The following is a 19,880-nucleotide window of genomic DNA, read 5'->3' on the forward strand; positions in this document are numbered from 1 at the left end:
GAGTAACACTCATTTAGCATGTGTAAGAATCTGTATTCAACCCCCATAAAACAAAACACACAGCGTTCCAGTGATTTGCAATTAGCTGAAATCACTGAAGTCATTTCCATGTCATTATTAATATCGAGAATTATTTCTCAACTGGTTAACCAGTATGTAGTTGATTCCCCAAATCCCATGTATTCATAACCTTTAAAACAGCTAAGCAGCTACAAGTTTTGGTTCATAAAAACAAATTTGTTATTATTTTAAAAAAGTACAAACCAAAAATAGATCTAAGACTTTTCTAAACCAAAAAGACTATATATTACCATGTCTCATAATTGCCCTTGTTTTATGCAATGCTTCTTTTAGATGGAGGAATCATTAACAAGTCAGTTTATGGCCTGTGCCCATGCTAGAAGAAGGTATAATTTACAGGTATTTATATTATATCGAGAAGGAGGTGGGTTTTGTGGATGACATTTAAAGGCATATCACAAAAATAGATTTCTGAATTAGAATTTAGGCTTAACATTTCTTCTCCAATCTATAAACCCACAGATAAGCCCTATTTTATTGGGATGTAGAATAGAAGGTGATCTTTCTTACTAAAGGGCTTTTCAAGCATCATTCTAAATGAAATAGCCCAAACAACAGAAAATAAAATAAGACATTGAATAAAATTCAAGGGATTTGAAATGTATTTACTTTGCAATAGGATGGAGGATGAATTATATGACCAAGAAAGAGAAGCAAAAACCCCTCAGAACTGAAGTTAGGACAATTGTTTGATATGCCTAGCTCAGATGTTCTCCTAGAAAAGGAAATTCTTTTTCATCATTTTTGTAAGATACCATCCTGCTTCTAATAGCACATCTGCGGCCAGGAACCATTAAGGTTTTTTGTTTGTTTGTTTAGTGAGCAGTTCATTCCAATGGGAAAGGGCTTGTCTAACCTGTGGAATTTCTTACTTATGCAGTTACTTTTTCAATATATCTATAGAGAGGCACTGTGTGACGCAGTTAAGGACATGAGCTCTGGATCTGGCTAAATCGGATTTAAATTTCTACTCAGGGTTTTCCTAGCTCTGTGAACTGAGGAATATTTTTAATCTCTGTGATTCATTGATCTCACCTGTAAAATGTGGATGCTAGTTTCACCTGCCACATGGGCCACTTTGTACAGTGCTCTACATGGAGCATACAGAACAGTTCTTGACACATACTAAGCACTCTATGTGTACAACATCTTTATATTTAGTCTTGTTACATACATATGTATATATTAGAATGCAATATATCACGCATTGTCCCGGGTGCTGGGGTGTAAGAGTAATAAAATAAAACTTCCTACCCTAATGAAATTTACCGTGTTACTAGAGTAACTGCTATATAATCTAGATAGCTATTCATCAAACTTCTATTTCTCCTTTCTTTTCTCTATGGGCCTAGAACATGCTAGGCAAAAACTCTACCACCAAAATACTCTCAAATCTTCTTCCTACTTGACATTCAGACCTCCCTACACATACCCTCAAATCCTTTCCGTCAGCAACATTCAGATAGTATACACATCTAAAAAGAACTCTTTAACAATACTATGTCCCTAAAACTTCAAGGATATCTTTTATATCACTTAGCATTACTTCTACTAATATGAAGACAGTAATTAATGAATAAATGTGCAAACTAATATCAGTTAATCATAAGTGCTTTGTGGAAAAGTGAAGTAGGGAAAAAGAGTAGATAGTGGAGGAGAGTGGTTAGGTAAGTATTCCCTGAGAAACCAAATTTGAAGAAAATGAGCTGCAAAAAAATCTGTAGAGCTGTTGAAAGAGAACTCCAGGCCAAGGGATTAAGAGCAGATATGCTAATGAGAAAGTACCTTGGAATTTTCAAAATCTCATGAGAAAAGCAGTGTGGGCTGAGCTCAGTAGGAAATGAGTCCAGAAGAAGTCACAGGATGGATCAAAAAGTCTTCAACAGACCATGATAAGGATTGTGGATTTTACTGGAAGATTTTTCAGTAAGGGAATGATACAATGTAATAATTTACATTTTAAAACAATCACTCTAGCTCCTCTGTAGAGGATGGGTTAGGGGTGAATGAAAGTTGAAATATCATTTATAAATCTATTAGAGTAGTTTGGAAAACAGCAAAATAGCAGCCCAAGACTTCTCTCGTCAATGTTTTTGTTCCCTGGATCTTTGGTTCCTCTACTATAAAAGCTTATAGATTATTTGCTATCCTGCTTTCTCCTCTACCAGAAAGCATTTGAGGATGACGCCATCTGGTTAAATTCAGCCACACTCGAACATGACTCTCAAGTGTTGCATAATTCATCAAACTGTGGAAATTTTGTTTTATGTTTTCTACCTTTAAACCTTGTCGTATCTATTTTTAATTTCTGCAATTGATAGTTTTTAAAATGTCTTCAAAATTTTTTTTTTTACAAGAAGCTAGTACAACTTAATAGTGAAGATATTTTCCACTCAAAGGTATGGCTATTTGAGAAGGTAGTTTAAATTCTTTATGTTATCATGATTGAGTTCCAACCTCCAAAGAATATGTTAGTAAGGGAATACAAATGATGTGAAAAAGCATTTTGCAGCCAAAATGTTTTGGAATTACTGGACTAAGTAACCAGATCCCATGTTTGCTGGACAATTCAGAGTATTTAGCACATTTTTATGTATTATGACTCTCTGTAAGATTGGATAATAATTGTATATTATCAAACTTAATTGATTACAGAAATCTCCCCTCCCTTCTTTTGTTTATAGACCATTTCAAGATACTAAAATCCTTCTGAACATATACTACTTACTTCAGGAAGACAGTAGTTTCAGATATTTTTAATCTGATATAACTTAACAGCAATAATCTATATGACCCAATTGGTAATTCAGACTAAAAATTAGTATGAGAAATACCTGTCAGCTTGTACACCCACAGGAATCTCATTCCTTAGAAAAACTTCTTTTAGTAATAGTCTCATTAAGAAACCACAGGGAAACTGATTTTTAAAATAGAAATGACACTAGGGAAGTGGTTAATTAATATTACCTAAACTTTCTCTAGAGGTCTAAATAGAATTCACATGAATCTCATCTAGTTATAGTTTTCCTCATTAGAAATAATGTTTGGAGGAGTTTGATTGAAAAAAAAAAAGAGGTTGCTATTGTTTCTGGTCTCTAAATTATAAAGACAGAAAGAGGCTCCCATTGTTAGAGATTTAAAATGTGGAATAGACGACACTCTGGCACTTAGAGGCCTCCAGGAATTCATAGATGTCTTCTGGATACATGTATTCACCTTTTTCCTATTCTTGTTTCAAAATGAGTAACCAGTTACAGAGGACCAGGGGCTGTTTTCACACCTTTTCCTTTTCCTTATTAAGGTAGACTTCACAGCCCAAGTGTGACAGGTAGTGTTTTGGAACTGGAGTCCTCCCAGGAACATATTATCTAACACTGTAGGAGCTGTAGGCTTAGATTGGTTCAGGATTGATAGATACCACTTTTCCATCAGCAATCTTTTTGTCCCCAGAAAAGAAGGTTGTAGTCAATTATACTGCATTTTCTTTGAACAATAAATATCCCCAAGTACACAATGCTTTATCCTTCTACCATATAATGAAAGTAGAAAGGATTTTACAATAAAAGATGCCTCAAACTCCACATTTATTAGCTGGGAAAAGTGCTGTTATTTCATCTCTGAAGTGGGCATACTAATAATTAATAATAACAATCAACCTACTTTGTGAGGCTGTTATGATGAATAAAGTGACTTAAATTTTGTAGGTTTTTTGACCACATTGTTCTTCATCCCAACCCAAAGCCTTGAGTAGTACCTTGTATAGGCATTAATATAAATTCAAATTGTACTGATTAAACACAGGATAATGATGCTCTCTTAATCATAGATTACAATAAAAACAAAGTCACAAATGATGACATGATTAAGAAAAATTTTGTATCACAAAATACTGTCTTTTAAGATTGAACATGTTTTAGATGAGTGGCTACTTGGATATTTGAAAAGACCTTAGCAAGAGTAATAACACTAATTTCATCTCTGCCTTCTTTTGTTAATTTTCTTTTTTCTTTTTTTTTTCTTTTATTATTCATATGTGCATACAAGGCTTGGGTCATTTCTCCCCCCTGCCCCCACCCCCTCCCTTACCACCCAGTCAGCCCCCTGACTGCCCCCAATACCCAGCAGAAACTATTTTGCCCTTATTTCTAATTTTGTTGTAGAGAGAGTATAAGCAATAATAGGAAGGAACAAGGGGTTTTGCTGGTTGAGATAAGGATAGCTATACAGGGCATTGACTCACATTAATTTCCTGTGCGTGGGTGTTACCTTCTAGGTTAATTCTTTTTGATCTAACCTTTTCTCTAGTTCCTGGTCCCCTTAAAGAGCAATGAATTAGGGTTGCAATAAGTTTTTGGGCAATTATGAAATTTAAAGATAATTTTTAATACTTTGAGTAAATATTTGATTTACTTGAAATTTGACATCTGTGCTAAGAGAATAAAAATCTAATAGTTGCATGGGTGTATGCCTTTTTTTTAACCACTCTTCCTTATGGTCTTTTAAAATGAATAACTGGAAATTTTAACCAAGAAATAATTTAATTAAAATTATTTTTCTAATTGCTCTAGTATACTCTAGTTTTTCTGTCTTTTCCTACTTCTTATCCTGCATGATCCATATTGGTATTTTTACTTCATATCCTTTTTCCTCACATACAAAAAAATAGTTACAAAACAAATAACCAACCAAACAAAATGCATATGAAATTCTGATTCTCTTTTATCCTTGTGGGCAGTTCACAACTAACCAAAACTTGCTTTGTATTATTTTCATTGTTTTTCTTTAGGACACACTTGGATTAGGATGTCATCTCACATCTACTTTTACCCAATTAAACTTGCTGAAAAATATTCTTCTGTACCTATAGTATGACTAAAGAATATAAGTGAGGTTCATGGTGGCAAAATGAGGAAGGAGGATATAAAGAAGGTTAGAAGCTATTTTTCCTGATTATGTATCTCCATTATAATATATAAAATACAAAATAAATAAATACTATTCAGGGAATACTACTAACCTTTATTGACTTCTTACTATGTGAAGGTACTCTGAGTAGTGTATTGCAGTGTTATTTATTTCTCACAATGACATGATGTAGGAATTTGGTCATGAGTTTACAAAGGACAGTGAATTGTGTTTTAAAAGTGTTAAACAACTTGTAGAGTATAATGATGCTAAACTGTCTGTTCATTCTGCTTCTCCTATGCCAAGCACAAATGAGATTTACTTTTCTTAAATAATGAATAACAAGGGAAGAAGATGTATTTTAGCTTTCAAAACACAAAGCTAAGTTCATGTAGTGACTTAACCACGGTGGCAGGAGATTTGAAAGTCAACATTCTACCTAGCAATCTATGTATTTCTGTTAAATATCAAATTCTGGGGATGGATACAGCAGGAAGCAAACTAAGGAACCCTTGAACTTGCCAAGGCAGCATTGCAAGTTGTCTGTTGGTGTAATAATATCAACCTAATGTAAAAATTTTCAACTGTCAAAAATTCTAAAAGTAAGTGATACCTGATGTTTCTCATTTCTTTCCTCAGTTTAAATATAAACTTATAAAAAATTTTAACCTTATATTAATTTGTTCACTTTACTTTTTTGCAGTACTCAAAAGGCAGAAGCAAAGGCAGTCATCATATTTGATACATCATTTTTCATATCCCAACTTGCCTTTGCCTGAATGGCAAGGTTGGGGTGTGTTGTATAAAGAAATATAAATTGATGGTAGTGACTGGAAAATGTAGGAGTGGAATTGAAGATTTGATGTTTACTATAGTTTTTATGTAATTTTCTTTATAAATTATAGCTTAAGATTTTGGCAGAGGTTATGTTACTGGGACTTTTATAAAAGCAAGACAATTAAGTCATTCTGAAGAAAAGCAAAGCTTGTCTGTGTAGAAACCATATGTTTGTAAAATTAAAGAACATTATTATGAAAAATTCATAATCTTCAGTTTTACCCTAAATAATGCATAAATTTGGAGATAATCTTAACCTTGAAAATTAAAACTAAGCATTTGAAAAAGGTTCATATCCTATAAATACATGAGAAAAATCTCTGTAATTTAGTAAAAAAAGTAGTTAAAGAAGATAGAAAGGCATTTTATGGGAAAATAGTTCAAAAACAAAAAAATTATGCAGTGCATTGATTATAAAGAAGCAAACTATCAATTTTATCTATTAATTTTCTAATTTTCTTTTTAATATAATTATTTATTTATTATTATTATTATTGTGCTGGGGAGAGGATACATCGCAGTATTTGCAAAAGTTCCTGTGATGTATCACATGTATCATATTTGAATCCACCCCTCTGCTGCTCTCCTTCATCCCCTCTAAACCCCAGTCAAAAGCTCCTTTTCAGAGAGACCATGTGTATTTAAAGTGGCTCCCTTTGCTCGGTTACCATCTATTCTATTTCTCCATCTATACACTACATATTGCTAACTATGCTATGAAATTTCTTCTTCTTACCTCTTTCTCTTTCCTTCCTTTCCTCCTCTCTTCCCAATCTTTCTTTCTGTCTTTCTGTTTTTGGTGCTTCTGGGGTTTGAATTCTGGGCCTACACCTTGAGCCATTTCACCAGCCCATTTTTTTTTTTTTAATTTGTGATGAGCTTTTTGAGATAAGATCTTGAGAACTATTTTTTGAGGTAAGGTCTCAAGCCTGGGCTGCCTTTGCACAGTGAAATTCCTGATTTCTGCCTTCTGAGTAGCTAGAATTATAGGCATGAAACGTCAGTGCCTGGACCTTTCCTCTTTTTTCTTTCTTTCTTTCTTTCTTTCTTTCTTTCTTTCTTTCTTTCTTTCTTTCTTTCTTTCTTTCTTTCTTTCTTTCTTTCTTTCTTTCTTTCTTTCTTTCTTTCTTTCTTTCTCCTTTCCCTTTCTTTCTTCTCTCTCTCTTTCTATGTACCTATCCATCTTCTGTCTTATCCAACTTTATTTAAATTCTTCTATTTTCTTTATTACTTATCTTTTGCCAATTATGATAGGGAATTTACACATTCAGAAGTAGCATTCCTTTAAATTTTCTACCATATTCCTTGCCTAAAATAGTGATTAAAACTCAATAGGTGCTGATGAAATGGCCATTTAAGAAATAAGTATAGGCTACAGAATTGAAGACAGCTCACTGTTGTTAGAAATGCATACTGTTAGAACGAATACTATACATGGAATAATGCCTTTGTATCTGTGAAGAATTGATTTCAGGACACTTGCAGATATGAAAAACTTACATACTTAAGCTCCTTATATAAACTGGTATAGTATTTACATATAATTTTTACACATCCTCTGGTATACTTCAAATAATCTCTAGATCATTAAGAGTAGCTATGCCATGTAAATGTTTTAAGAATAGTTTTTACACTGCACTGTTTATGAAATACTGACAAGAAAATTCTGTACATGTTCAGTACAGGTGCAATTTGGTTTCTTGAATATTTCTGATATGTGGTTGGTTGAATTAATGGATGTGGAATACCTACATAAAGAGGACTGACTATACTTTAACATATAAGCCCAAGAATACAACCTTGGCCTTATAATGCAGCAACATTTGTAATACAAATCCTGGAATTAACCTAAATATGTAAATAAGAAACTGTTTAACTGAATTACTTGGCATCCATGTGAGAACGACACTATATAGCATTAAAAACAATTGTTTTTGGAAGTACTGGGGTTGAGTTCAAGACTTAGTGTTTGCTATTTAGACACTGCTGATTTAGCCACAAATGAAGCCCTTTTTTGTTCCAGTTTTTTGGAGATAGGGTGTCACTTTTTGCCCAGGCCAGCCTGGACCAGTATTCTCTTATTTTACCCTTCCTGTTGTAGCTGGGATGACAGGCATGCACTACCATGTCCATACAGTCTTTTGTTTAGTTGGGGTCTCACAAACTTTTTGCCTGGACTGAACTCAAACTGTGATCCGCTTTATCTCACAGTAACTAGGATTATAAGTGTGAACCATCCATACCTTGCTTGTTTAGTTTTTCTTTTTAAGTAAGGTATAGGACAGTTTGCCTGTAATTCATCTACCTGTTTAAAGAGAATATATGTGCACATTTTATTTTATACAAATAAGCTTATATAAAGTTATACATATAATTAGAAATTCGTGGAAGAAAATATAGCTATGTGACATTGAGTAAGAGGTGAAAAACAGATGTTTTGCCTTTTGGTAATGTTTGAATATATTATAATGTCTATGTTGTGTTTTGCTGATGACATCAATAACCCATGAAGTGATACCTGAGAAAAGAGATGATATAGTTCTGCATGTGCTATGGTAAAATGCCTCTCTGTTCTCTCTCTCTCTAACTTGAAAAGGCAAATTGCACAAGGAGAACAATTAAGGAAAAGAAGGACAGGATATTGAAAGAAAGAGCCTATTATATAGAAATTTGCTAATGCACAGAGTTACTTAGAAAATGTACATTAAGTGTTAACCATAATTGGGCTGGAAGTAAAAACCTGAATTCAATACCAGTACTGCCAAATAAATAAATAAAAAGAGTTAACCACAATTAATTTTGGAAAATAAATTGCGAGGCTTACAAAGAATACTTTCATGTTTTCTTTAAGTTATGTAGACTTAAATATCTTAATATTCAAGGATGTATTCATGTCTTTGCAATTTAAAAAAAGCAAAGGAATTGAAAAAATAAAAACAGAATGTTTTTATACAGTCACCTTTTAGAAATAAAACAGTGCATCCTTGGGAAGATGAACTTAGAAGATTAATATTAAATGCTGTAGGATGAAAAGTTCAAAATTAGTCATTTGATGTCTCCAACCAGAGTTCTACAATCTACTCATGCCAGATTACTTCGCTAGATAATCAAGGCTATTTGATTCTCTGGACTAGTTAATAAGACTAGTTTCTGAATAAAAAATGTTTTTCTACCTAGTATATTTAGGCAGTTTGATGTCTCTTCTTCTCTAATAACTCCCTCCTTAACCTTTCAGAGAAGAGTTACTCATTTCACATTCTGTATTGCTGAAGCACTTGTTAAAGTATCTATTTGACACTATTTACATTTTATTCATAAAGTGCCTTGAAGTCAAGAACTTTGTGAGGAACACCTTGAAGTCCTCAACTCCTTGCAATGTCAGATAAACAAGTATTCAGTTACTGTTGGTAATTTTTTTCTGGTTCTTGATGTCAGCAGGAGAATGAAGACTTCAGAAGGTACACAGCATCTAAGAACTCTGTTACCAGCACTGTGTTATTATTTATACATAATTTTCTAGTTTACACCCCTTACATTGCATTCTTTCCTTCAATTATCACTTCAGGTCAGAAAATGAGCATTAATACTGCCCACACTTTACTGTTGCACAGGTCCCACACCTCAAAGTGGTACAGCCAAACATGGCTCTCAGGACTTTAATTCTAAACCTACATCCAATTAGTGTAAATCCAAGGAAAAAATGCCACCTGTACATGGTAACACCACCATTTTCACTGTTCCAATTTTTATATTTTCACTTGCCTGCCCATGTATTTTACAACAGTGTTCACAATAGCTAAGATATGGAATTGGCATAGGTGCCAACTGAAAAATGGAGATACAAAGAATGTCTGGTACATGAGTGCACTAGAGTACTGTTCAGCCATAAAGAAGAGTGAAATTGTGACATTTGCAAGGATATGGATGGCCCTGGAGGACATTATGTTAAAAGCCAGATACAGTGACAGGTACTGCATGTTCTCTCTCATATGTGGAATCTGATAAAGTTGACCTAAATGTAGAACATTGATTAATGAGGTTGGGACAGGTGGAGATGTGGATAAAGGGAGCATGGATCTGATCAGTACACTATGTCTGCATGTGTGGAATTATTACTCTGAATACCATTAATATATATTATAATAAAAAATTTAAAATAATTTTTAAAAGATCAGTTTTAATAATAGCATCTGCTAGTCATAATGGAGTAGTTAGTGCTAAGTTCTTTCCAGATTCATTGTTAAATCCTGACCTAACCACTGTCATATCTCCCAAAGAAAAGCATAGAGAAGCAATAATTAGTTTCATTCTGTGGAAGAGAAAATTGAGGTTCTGAAGGTTTAATAGTTTGTCCAAAACAATAAAGGTAATATAGATTTTATTTGCACCAGGAATGGATGCATTGTCACAACCAACATGCCAACTTCTGCTTACAGAATCTCAGACAACACTTAAGGTGAGACTCCTCTGCCATACTAAGAGGAGTTGATCCAAATCCATAGTGTTTTCTAATAATTTCAAAATTTGCCAGAAATAATAATAGCAAAATCATGTCTCCTACAACATGCATGGTCAAGAACCAAAATTAAGTCAGAGATGAGAAAGAAGAGAAAAAAAGACAGGGAAAGGTAAATAAGCAGCTATACATTGTTAATAATACCTAACATTTATTGAGCACTTACTATGTAGTATATTAAGCACACAGCATCATTATCATGTAAACTTAGAAGATGCACAAAATTAGTTAAATCTCAGCTCTAGGACTCATTAATAAGTTTTTCAGGGCCTCAGCTCTAAAATGGATCTGCTGATCCATTTTAGATCCACCTTCCTACAAGAGTTGATCAGTGTGGTATCTATCAGTTTCAGTGTAAAACACTCCTAATTGTGTTTACTGAAGGTGTCACCACTTTAACAAATAGCTTACAAAAGTCTTGAATATTTTATAATTGGCTATCATGAGCCAGACTGAGTCATATCCAAACATTCCTGTGGTAATGATGATGAAGTAAGTTGTAGTGTAGTGAGTAGAAGAGTACCTGAGACATACTATGCATTAAAATACTTTTTAGTATGAAGTATTTAGTATCACCAGTTCCTCAAAATTATTCTGAGGCTGTTATAATTCTGATTCCTATTTCAAAGGAGGTCAGTGAGGTATAAAAATCTTCAATGTCTGACTTCTAAATATCTTTCTGTGAATGTGGGATTTATGCAGTACGTCAAACAGTATAGTCCCCTTGGATTTGTTCATCAGGGAATGACATCCCATTGTGTCCATGTAAGAAGGTCACTGTGCCTGATCACAGAGAGGAGAATGATTGGATAGTCCTGGTAATATAACACACAGTGAACTGTAATATCGTTAATTGTAATCTCTGACTTAATTTCTAATACTTTGAAGGTAAATTATTATATTATTATATCCCAAGGATGGGGCACAAATTATTGATAACTCACATTACAAAGTGTTTAGTATATGCTTGACATTGTGTTCATCACTTGACATGAATTACCTTGCACAATTATAGAAATTGTCTGAGGAAGGATTATAATTGTTCCGCTGCACAGATGAGGGGTAACTGATGCAGAGTAGTGTTAAGTAACATGCTCAAGGTTACACAGCTGCTATTATATCTTAGTTCTGTTTGAATACGATGTCTATGGGTACACTTCAAGCCATGTATTACACTGCTTACTCATAAATATCTGAAAAGTTATCAAGAAATTCAGTTCAATATTACTCTTTGGAAGTGAAAACATTGTTAAGAAATGTAAGGTTAACACTGGAACTTCCTTGAAGAAGGGAGAAGGATTTTAACAAGTAAAGTTGGTCAAAGAGAGGGCTGGCAGAAATTCATGTATTCAGTATGACTGCTATTCTACTAAATGTTATTGTGAAAGCTTCTTTACTTTTGAGTTTGTATATATCTCTGATACTGGAGAAGAACAGAGACAGGCTTTCTGTACCTGGCAGGGAATTCACTTCAGGAGATAAGCAAGGGTCATCTTCAGGCTACTCTACATTCTATTTTGCACCTTTATTGTATTGGAGACAGAAAGAATTAATTGGTTCATTTAGCTCTTCACTTAATTCAGCCTTTTATTGTGCACTTCAGTGCTCACCCAAATGAACAGAGACGATGTAGGAAACAGAACACATTTAATGGGGCTCTCAAAAATGCGCAATTGTTGCCCTTGCTTTTTTAATAGACACAAATCACTTATTTTCTTCTGTAAAACTCCATTACCCAGCAAAAAAGAGTTCCTTAACAAATGTATATCTTATCAAAAATGGAAAATCACTCTCATTCTCTCTCTCCCTGCTTTTCTCCCTCTGTCTCTGTTTCTCTGTCACCTCTCTCATGAACAGAGCCATGGAGACAGTAACAAAATATAATATACAACAATCCTGCCCAGTGAATTCTACAATGTCCATACTTGTTCATTTTATGGTCATAAAGACTTGCACATGAAATAATGTACTTCTACATTAGAAGTAGAAGGTACCTCATTTCAAATTAATTGCAGTGTTCCCATTTTAAAGACTATAAAATTGAGGTTTGAAGAGGTGAAGGGTAAAGTGATTAGTTTGATATTATGGATATAGTAAGTAATCATTTTAGAGCTTAAATCAATCCTTGCTATTCCAACTGTTAACACAGCCTTCTCTCTCTTCAACCAGGCTGTCTGCTTAAATCAATCAGTCCCTCCTGTTATCATTCCCACAGATTCCATTACCAAAAATGCATATGCAACTGTATATACCCTGGGCATCTTTCTTTTTCCACATACAAATATTACTTTTCCCTTTCAGAAAATACTTTTTTTCTTAATTTATATATTCATATGTGCATACACTGTTTGGACCATTCCTCCCCCTTACCCCCTGTCCCCTTGCTTCCAGGCAGAAATTATTCTGCCTTTTTCTCCAATTTTGTTGAAGAGAAGACATAAGCAAAAATAAGAAAGACATAGTGTTTTTGCTAGTAGAGATAAAGATAGTTATACAGAGAGATTCCTAGCATTGCTTCCATGCACAAGTGTATTACAACCCGAACTGATTTCTCTCTACCTGACCTCTTCACTACTTCCCGATCACCTTCTCATATTGACTTCTGTCATTTTAAGGTTTCTGTATTAGGGACATTAAACACTTTCAAGTGTTGGGTTTTCTACTGATCCCCATTCCTCCTGTATATGCTCTCTCCTTAGCATGTGACCCAAGTCCAATAAAATCACTGCCTTTGCCCTAGATCTAAAGTCCACACATGAGGGAGGACGTATGATTTTTGGTCTTCTGAGCCTGGCTAACCTCATTCAAGATAGCGTTCTCCAGTTCCATCCATTTACTTGAGAATGATAAGATTTTGTTCTTCTTCATGGCTGAGTAAAACTCCATTGTATATAAATACCACATTTTCTTAATCCATTCATCAGTAGTGGCGCATCTTGGCTATTTCTATAACTTGGCTATTGTGAATAGTGCTGCAATAAACATGGATGTACAGGTGCCTCTGGAGTAACCTGAGTCTCATTCCTTTGGGTATATCACCAGGAGTGGGATTGCTGGATCATATGGCAAATCTATGCTTAATTTTTTTAAGAAGCCTCCATATTGTTTTCTAGAGTGGTTGTACTAGCTTGCATTCCCACCAGCAGTGTAAGAGGGTTCCTTTTTCCCCACATCCTCACCAATACCTGTTGTTCGTGGTGCTTTTGATGATGGCTATTCTAACAAGGGGGAGGTAGAATCTTAGTGTGGTTCTGATTTGCATTTCCTATATGGCTAGAAATGGTGTACATTTTTTCATGTGTTTTTTGGCCATTTGAATTTCTTCTTTTGAGAAAGTTCTGTTTAGTTTGGTTGCCCATTTCTGTATTGGTTCATTGATTTTAGGAGAGTTTAGTTTTTTAAGTTCCCTATATATTCTGGTTATCAGTCCTTTCTCTGTTGTATAGTTGGCAAATATTTTCTCCCACTCTGTGGGTGGTCTCTTCAGTTTAAAGACCATTTCTTTTGTTGTTCAGAAGTTTTTAATTTTATGTAGTCCCATTTGTCTATCCTTTCTTTTAGTTTCTGAGCTGCTGGTGTTCTATAGAGGAAATCCTTCCCTATACCTATTACTTCCAGAGTATTCCCTGCACTTTCCTGAACTAACTTCAGAGTTTCAGGTCTGATATTAAGGTCCATGATCCATTTTGAGTTGATACTAGTACAGGGTGATAAACATGGATCTAGTTTCCCTTTTTTGCAGGCAGATAACCACTTTTCCCAGCAACATTTGTTAAAGAGGCTCTTTTCTCCATTGTACATTTTTGGCACCTTAGTCAAAAATAAGGTGGGCATAGCTGTGTAGATTCATATCCGGGTCCTCTATTCTGTTCCACTGGTCATGTCTGTTTTTGTGCCAGTACCATGCTGTTTTTATTGCTATTGCTTTGTAATATAGTTTGAAGTTAGGTATTGTGATACCTCCAGCATTGCTCTTGCTCAGTATTGCCTTGGATATTCATGACCTCTTTTGTTTCCAAGTGACCTTTAGGGTAAATTTTTCAATCTCTGTGATGAGTGTCATTGGGATTTTGATGAGAATTGCATTAAAGATGTGGATTGCTTTTGGTAGTATAGCCTTTTTTTACTATGTTGATTCTACCAATCCATGAGCATGGGAGATCTCTCCACCTTCTGTAGTCTTCCTCGATCTCTTTCTTCAGGGGTTTGTAGTTTTCCTTGTAGAGGTCATTCACATCCTTTGTTAAGATTACTCCTAGGTATTTGATTTATTTTTGAGGCTATTGTAAATGAAATTGTTTCCATATAATCTTTCTCAATTTGTTCATTTTGGTGTATAGAAAAGCTAATGATTTTTATAAGTTGATTTTGTATCCTGCTACCTTGCTGTAGCTATTTATGGTGTCTAAGAGTTTTGGGGTAGAGTTTTTTGGGTCCTTAAGATATAGGATCATGTCTTCTGCCAATAGGAATATTTTGACAGTTTCTTTACCTATTTATATTCCTTTTATTTCTTCTTCTTGCCTAATTTCTCTGGCTAGAAATTCCAGGACTATGATGAATAGGAGTGGGGATAGTGGGCACTCTTTTCTCATTCTTGATGTTAAGGAAATGGTTTCAGTTTTTCTACATTGAATATGATGTTGGCTATAGGTTTGTCAAACATAGCCTTTATAATGTTGAGGCGCATGCCATCTATTCCTTGTTTTCTCAGAACTTTTATCATGAAGTAGTGTTGGATCTTATCAAATGTATTCTTTTTATCTATTCAGATGATTAAGTGGTTTTTGTCTTTTCTTCTATTAATGTGCTGTATTACATTTATAGATTTGCATATGTTGAACCACCCCTGCATCCCTGGGAGAAAGCCAATTTTGTCATGGTGAATGATCTTTCTATGTTGTTGGATTCAGTTTGCTATTATTTTGTTGAGGATTTTTGCATCAATGGTCATTAAAGAGATTGGCCTGTAGTTCTCCTTTTTGGAGGTGTCTTTGTCTGGTTTTGTGATGAGTATAATACTGGCTTCATAAAAAGAGTTAGGCAGTGTTCCTTTCCTTTCTATTTCATGGAAAAGATTAAGTAGACTTGGTATTAGTTCTTCTTTAAAGGTCAGATAGAATTCAGCAGAGAATCCATCAGATCCTGGACTTTACTTTTTTGGGAGATTTTTTATTGCTGCTTCAATTTCACTTTGTTTTATTCATCTATTCAGGTGATTATATCCTCTTGGTTCAATTTTGGATGGTCATAAGTATCTACAGATTTTTCCATTTCTTCAAGATTTTCAAATTTATTGGAATATAGGTTCTCAAAATAGTCTCTGATGATTCCCTGATTTCCATGGTAATTTTTGTCTCCCTTTTTGTAGTTCTGATTTTACTAATTTGGGTTTTTGTTCCCTCATTTTAGTCAGATTTGCAAAGGATCTGTCAATCTTGTTTATTTTTCCAAGGAGCCAGCTTTTTGTTTCACTGTTTCTTTGTAAGGTTTTTTTTTTGTTGTTGTTTCTATTTCATTAATTTTGGCCTGTATTTTTATTATTTCTCTCCTTCTGTTTGTTTTGGGTTTTGATTGTTCTCATTTTTCTAGGAGTTTGAGATCTATCATTAGATCATTGATTTGAGATCTTTCTGTCCTTTTAACGTATGCACACATGGGTATAAACTTTCCTCTTAGGACTGCCTTTGCTATGTCCTATAGGTTCTGGAAGGTCATGTTTTCATTTTCATTAATTTCCAGGAACCTTTTAATTTCCTCTTTTATTTCATCAGTAACCCACTGATCATTGAACAATGTGTTTTCAGTTCCAATTATTTGCATATTTTCTGCTGTTGTTTTTGTTGTTGAGTTCTAGCTTTAATGCATTGTGATCAGATAGAACTCATGGGATTATTTCCATTTTCTTATACTTGCTGAGGCTTGCTTTGTACCCTAAGATATGATCAATTTGTAGAATGTTCCATGGGCTGCTGAGAAGAATGTATATTGTGCGGATATTGGATGAAATATTCTGTAGACGTTAGCTAGGTCCATTTGATCTATGGTGTGATGTAGATCTAGAATTGCTTTATTGATTTTTTTTGTTTGGATGACCTATCTATTGGTGATGGGGAGGTATTGAAGTCTCCCAATACTACTGTGTTGGAGTCTATATATTCTTTTAGGTCTTTCAGAGTTTGTTTGATGAAGTTGGGTGTGTTGACATTGAGTGCATATAAGTTGATAATTGTTATTTCCTTTTGGTGTATTTCTCCTTTTATTAGTATGGAGTGTCCTTCTTTATCTTGTTTGATCAATGTAAGTTTGAAGTCTACTTTGTCTGAGATAAGTATTGCTACTCCTGCCTGTTTTTGGAGGCCATTGTCTTGGTAAATCTTCTTCCAGCCTTTCACCCTAAGCAGTGCTTGTTTCTGTCAATGAAATGGGTCTCCTGCAAACAACAGATTGTTGGATCTTCCTTTTTGATCCAGTTTGCCAAATGGTGTCTTTGATGAGGAAGTTGAGTCTGTTAATATTCAGTGTTAGTATTGGTAGGTATGTGGTGATTCCTATCATTTAGTTGTTTTTGTTGTTAAGGGTTTGATTTTGTGCAGCTGAATCAATGTTACTTTCTGATTCCTTGTCTTTTCTTCTCTTGTGCTTTGGTACTGCCTGTCCTTAAATGGTATTGTTTGCTTTCATTTTCTGTCTGCAGAGTTCCTTGAAGAATCTTTTGTAGTGGTGGCTTGGTGGTTATACATTGTTTTAGTTTCTGTTTATCATGGAAGTCTTTTATTGCTCCATCTATTTTGAATGATAATTTTGCTGGGTAGTGTATCCTAGGGTTGAAGTTATTTTCATTCAATGCCTGGAATACTTCACTCTGTACCCTTCTTGCTTTTAAGGTTTCTGTTGAGAAATCTGCTGTGATTTTGATGGATTTACCTTTGTATGTTATTTGTTTTTTCTCTCTTATAGCCTTCAATATTCTTTCTTTATTCTCTTTGCTTGTTGTTTTAATGATAATATGTCATGGGGCAGTTCTATTTTGGCCAAGTCTGTTTGGTGTCCTGGAGGCTTACTGTACCTGAATTGGCATCGCTTTTTCTACATTTGGGGAAATTTTTTGTTTTTTTTTTTTTAATATATTATGATTTCCTTTTGCTTGCACCTCTTCTCCTTCTTCAATGCCCATGATTCTCAGGTTTGGTTTTTTGATGGAGTTGGTGAGTTCTTGCGTATTCATTTCACAGGTTTTGAGTTGTTTGACTAATAGTTCTTCAGTTTTTACTTTACTTTCCATTTTATGTTCAAGTTCTGAGATTCTCCCACTTTTTCTAGTCTGCTGGAGTGGCCTTCCATTGTGTTGTGTCTGTTTCATTCTTTTTTCTGAGGTTTCCCATATAATGGGTCACTTCCTCTTTAATATTGTCTATTTTCTTCTTTAATTCATTTATCTCTCCATTTATAGTGCTCTCTGTTTCACTTTGGTGTTTATTTAGGGCTCCTATGAGTTCATCTATTTGTTTCTGTGTCTTCTCATCTTTATTTTTGATGTCCTGAAATTTCTTGAGTGCTTCCTGTACTTTTTGGTTAACAAAAATGGAGTAACAGCTCCATGAAATTCTCAGTGATTATTTGCAGGATATCTTCTTTGAGGTTGTTCTTGTGGGCATGATTGGGTTCCTTGGTGTGATTTATTTTTGTTTGGTTGGAGTCCAGAACTGGGTATCCATTTTCTTCATTTCCCTCTGAAGCCTGTATTAAATTATTTTTAGGGGAAGAATGATTTCCATCCATTTTTCTTCTTCCATCATTCTTGTTGGTATTGTGCAACTATGTCTTTGATAGGCTAGTTTGTGGTTTCAGTCACCTGTTTTCTTTCTCTTTGTTTAATTTTGTTTTGTGGCTATATTGGGTTCTTAGCTAAGTGTGTGTGTGCTGTTGCTGTCCCTGGTCTGAGTATAAATTAGTGTTAATTAATTCACAATAATAAAACTAACAACCTCAACAAAAAACACAAAGAAATCAATGGGGAGAGATGAACAAACACAAACTAACAAGAAACAAAACAAACAAACAAACAAAAACTCCAGGATGAGGAACAATAGAATTTCAGCCTTAGTTTTAGTTCTGGGGTTACTCCTCCAGCATCTAGTTCTGGTGCTGGTATTTAAGCCAAAGCTCTGTTGTAGTCTTGCCAGGTGGTTGGGTAGTGTTTTTTTTTCTTTTTTTTTTGTCTTTCAGTGACAGTTGCTTGGTCAGTGAGTTGTGGCAGTTTAAGTGTATGTTGTCCTTAGGTTCCAGAGATCAATTCTGTAGCCCACCAACTGTCCTGCTTTGGAGTTGTTTTTTCATTGTGCTTGTTTACTGGGGGCTTATTTCTTTGCCTCACCCCCTTTCTCTGGAGCAAGGTCATTGATCTGTCAGCCATCCCCCTGCTTTCAGTGTGTTGTGATTGTTTGCTGTTTGTTTTTCAATTTTGCACCCAATATTGATTTTGGGTGTTGCTCACTGGCTCAGGAAATGAGCTTTGAGGACTGCTACCTGCCCTATTTCAGGCAGTGGATTATCACCACATACTGTTGGCCCTCCTGTCTTTCCAGCATTTGTTTACTGATAGTTCACATTGGGATCAGCTCCTTGCTCCTTCCCCCTTCTCCAGTATGCTGTCAGAATTTCCACCCCCTTTGCTGTGTGCTAGTTTTCAGTTCCTTGTTTATTGTTCAGAATTTTTTTGCAAGAGTGTCAATCTGCCTAGGGGGCTATGCTGGTTTATCCCAGGGGTGGCTGGAGGAATACCTCATGATGCTTGTTGCTCACCTGTTTGGTCTGCTCAATATTTCCCAAGTAGATTTGGAGCTGGTGTCTGGCAGTAGCGGGAGACCTCCTATTTTCTCAGTGTAACATGGCATGGAGAAGCTTTCTACAAGCTAGAGGTTCAGGGTGTCAAAGTTTTTATTTTCCTTTCTGCTTTATTTCTGCCAATTGTGGCTCTAGCATCTCAGCAAGGTTTTTGATTCATGGAGCTCATGCTGTCTGCTTTTATACTGTAGTCATCATCTTGGATCCTCTTAGAAAATACTTTATGATTCCCTTTTTCTTAGTGACCATCCTTTGAGACCTGGTCTAACCAAGAAAGCAATCTGATTTTTTAAGCAAAGTTCTCAAATATGAGATGAGGGTTGCTTTGGGTTTTTACTGATTTTATTGCTCATTTTCTTGCTACACAACCACAAATAGTTCACTTGTCTTGTGGTAATGAATTTCATGAGTTTAACAGGCCAGTTTAATTAATCTTCTTCTGTTTAACAAAACAAGTCTATCTCATAGAAACAGAATTGGCAGGTGGTTAACACAGATTGATGGAGAGGAAGAAATAGGGAGAGGGATGTGTTGATCAAAGAGTACAAAGTTTCAGTTACACTGCAGGAGTAAGATTTACAGATCTGCATGAATTTAGCAATAACTTATTGCATATTTCAAAAGCGTTGATAGATTTTTAACATTCTAACCATAAAACAATAAGTTGGAGAGGTGATAGATATATTAATTTGCT

The 19,880-nt window shown here is 34.8% G+C and overlaps 1 protein-coding gene across 11 annotated transcripts in view; it reads right to left on the bottom strand.

The window, feature by feature from the left end:
* Positions 1–19,880, bottom strand: part of Lrrc4c (leucine rich repeat containing 4C) — a 1,195,224-nt gene that overhangs the window by 203,546 nt on the left and 971,798 nt on the right. The window lies entirely within an intron of this gene.

The sequence above is a fragment of the Castor canadensis genome, chromosome 1 (assembly GCF_047511655.1).
Source record: "Castor canadensis chromosome 1, mCasCan1.hap1v2, whole genome shotgun sequence".
NCBI lineage: Eukaryota > Metazoa > Chordata > Mammalia > Rodentia > Castoridae > Castor > Castor canadensis.